This window comes from Aphelocoma coerulescens, chromosome 4 (assembly GCF_041296385.1).
Source record: "Aphelocoma coerulescens isolate FSJ_1873_10779 chromosome 4, UR_Acoe_1.0, whole genome shotgun sequence".
Classification (NCBI taxonomy): Eukaryota; Metazoa; Chordata; class Aves; order Passeriformes; family Corvidae; genus Aphelocoma; species Aphelocoma coerulescens.
Genome location: NC_091017.1, coordinates 12,794,670 through 12,797,424, shown reverse-complemented (window position 1 = coordinate 12,797,424; position 2,755 = coordinate 12,794,670).

Here is a 2,755-nt window from a genome sequence, read left to right as displayed (position 1 = left end):
CTCTGTCTCTGAAGTGTCTCCTGGCCCGGTTGAGGTGCGATTCATCTGGCACCCCGAGATGGGACCCTCTCTGCCCGGCTGCTGGATCCAGGGGTAAGCAGACCTCCCAGTCGCGACCCTGAATTTTCAGGGGGAGCTCAGCTGTCCTTTGGCTCACGGCGGGGGCAGACAAGGACCATCTGCACCAAATTAAGGTATTTGCTATTCCTTTTAAACACAAAATACCTGCAGGTCCAGGGTTCGAGTCCCTGAGGGTGGGTTGAAAGTCCCGAGGAAGTCTGGGTCTCCCAAAATTAGTCCTGGGCAAGAGGAAAAGTACTTTTAAGGGGTTGGACCCCCGGGGTTGGACCCCACTGTGAAAAGTACTTTTAAGGGGGTTGGACCCCCCCGAGGTTGGACCTCACTGCAAAAGGTACCTTCAAGGGGTTGGACCCCGCTGTTATGCGATATTGTACGGCTATTTGCGTACGGCTATTTGCGTTTTGTCTGTTGCTATTGTGCTGCTGTGGGAGTGAGAGTGGATGAGACGCACTGTCAAGGTGCGAAGCGAGTGAGGAGCTCTATCTGCGGTTCCGTACCCCGGCGACGGGCTCGGCCAGAGAAAAGCGAAGCGTTTGGCAAAGAGTGAATGAGGATAAATCATATAAACCGTTGGTTTGGAATTCAACCTTACTGTCCGAAGGGGGGGGGCAGATTTTAGAGGAGAAAGATTTTAGCTATTGAATTGAAAACATCCAGACCCCCAACACCTTTCTAATGTAGCTCCATCTGATTTCCCTTTTGAAATCCCGTGTTTAGTGTATGAAAACAGTTGTGAAGCTTGTATTTCTGTGCATGTATTAATTGTGAGAGAAAGTGGTATTGTACTTCTACTAGATGGAGTGGGTGGTGTCCAAGCTGCCAGAGGAGAGAGCTTGGTATCAGACTAGAAAGAGCAAGAATAAAAAAAAAAATGAAAGTGCAGATAATGTTAGAGTAAGGGGAGAGTGGCAGAGAATAGTGAGAAATTTGAGAGAAACCGGTTAGAAAAGTACAGCAAGTGTATGTGTATGTAAGAAGAGATGAGGAAAAGGCAAAAGTGATGGCAAAGGTGATGGCAGAAGTTGTAAGAATTGTGGACGTGATTAACAGGTTTGGGTGTGCAGAGCTGTAAGGCTCCTGTTATGTGGTGCTTGTGCAGAGCTGAAAGGCTCCTGTTTGGAGGGGACCCGTGCCCCCGTGCCTTTCGTGTTTTGTTGTGAAAAGCCAAAATTGGCAGGTTTCAGACCTGAGGCGAATCCGGAGCTCCTATCTTGTGGGGAACCCCGCCACCAGTCTGTGGTTTATTGTGGAAAACTAGAATTGGCAGATTCTAATCCTGCAGCCAATTCTGTAGCTGCTGCCTTGTGGGAATGGTGGTGTCCCTGTGCAGGCCCAGGTATTTGTCATGCAGCCTTGTCTGCGGGGGCTGTAGAGAAATCTATGGAGAAAATGTTTTGCTATTCTTCCGTGGTTAATTTGTTAATCACCTCTCTACTCCTGGGGTGGACTTGGTAATAAAAAAAGAAAAAAAAAAAAAAGGGGTTTTAGGCAGTAGCATTGCTTGCTGCCGAACTTGATCTTGTCCAAAGGGAAAATCACTAGAACAAAGGGAGCAAACTGATAAGGCAAACTGCTCCAGGGCAAAAAGCAGAAGCCTACTAAAACCCTGAAGAAAAAAAAAAAAAAAAAAGGGGCAATCTAAATGCCTGATTCACAGACTGCAACTCTTGCAAAACTTTTAAAAGCAGTCTCACTCCCTCCACTGAAGAATCAGTTGGAAGAAACCCCACCGAAAACCTGTGGGAGACAACAAAAGTGGTGCAACAGGCACTTCATAGAATAAATACTAAAACTCCACTTGAATAAGTTAATGCAATTAAACTCTTGTTTCACTTAGACATATTTTTCATTTTTTTGGGGGGGGGGGAAGTTTGTTTCCTTTCTCTTCTCTAGGAATGTCAAATGTCCCAACATCAAAGATAAAGAAAGTAGTTTGAGAGCAAGGAAACTGCAAGCAGCAAAATCACACCTAAATGTGATAACCATTGCTCCACTGTCACTTTGTGTTAGCCCCAAAAAGTTTCACTATTTTTTTAATAATCAGTCTAGTGGGCCAAATTTTCACTTTCCTTTTATAGGAATCTACCAACACATGAGATGGAGCTGTGTGAAAACCAATGAAATGTAAAGTGTCACCATAATTGCTCGCATTGTCAGTTGGTTAATGTTTGTAATTTGTTTGTGTTTTCATTACAAGTGACTTGGTGAGAGATCAAATAGAAGTTAACGCATTCTACATATTCTTGAGTTTAATTTTTGTCTAACTTGTTTTGTCTTTTTACTGAAAAATGGTGTAGTTAAAGTCTTATAGATGTATAATTTGTCTCAACCAATATTATCCTGAGAGTTGGTATAAGAATTTATACATATTTGAAATCCTACAAATATGGACTAACCTTCCCGGTTCTGCCTCAGAAGGCTTCAAAATTATTATAATATAGCTAAATTTTTTAGATTTTCTAATTAGTCAATTAAAGAATCTTGACAAAATACAAGCAAATGCTACATGAGAAATGATTGAATCCCCCTTCCTAAACCAAGGGGGATACAGAAAAGCCTTCTACCAGCTCTCAAACTAAAGTGCTGTTCAATCTCAAGCCATATGTCTTAAGAGGATGTTTTCACTTTTCCTCACCCCTCCTATTTATAGCACATTCTGCAATCTCAGTTGTAG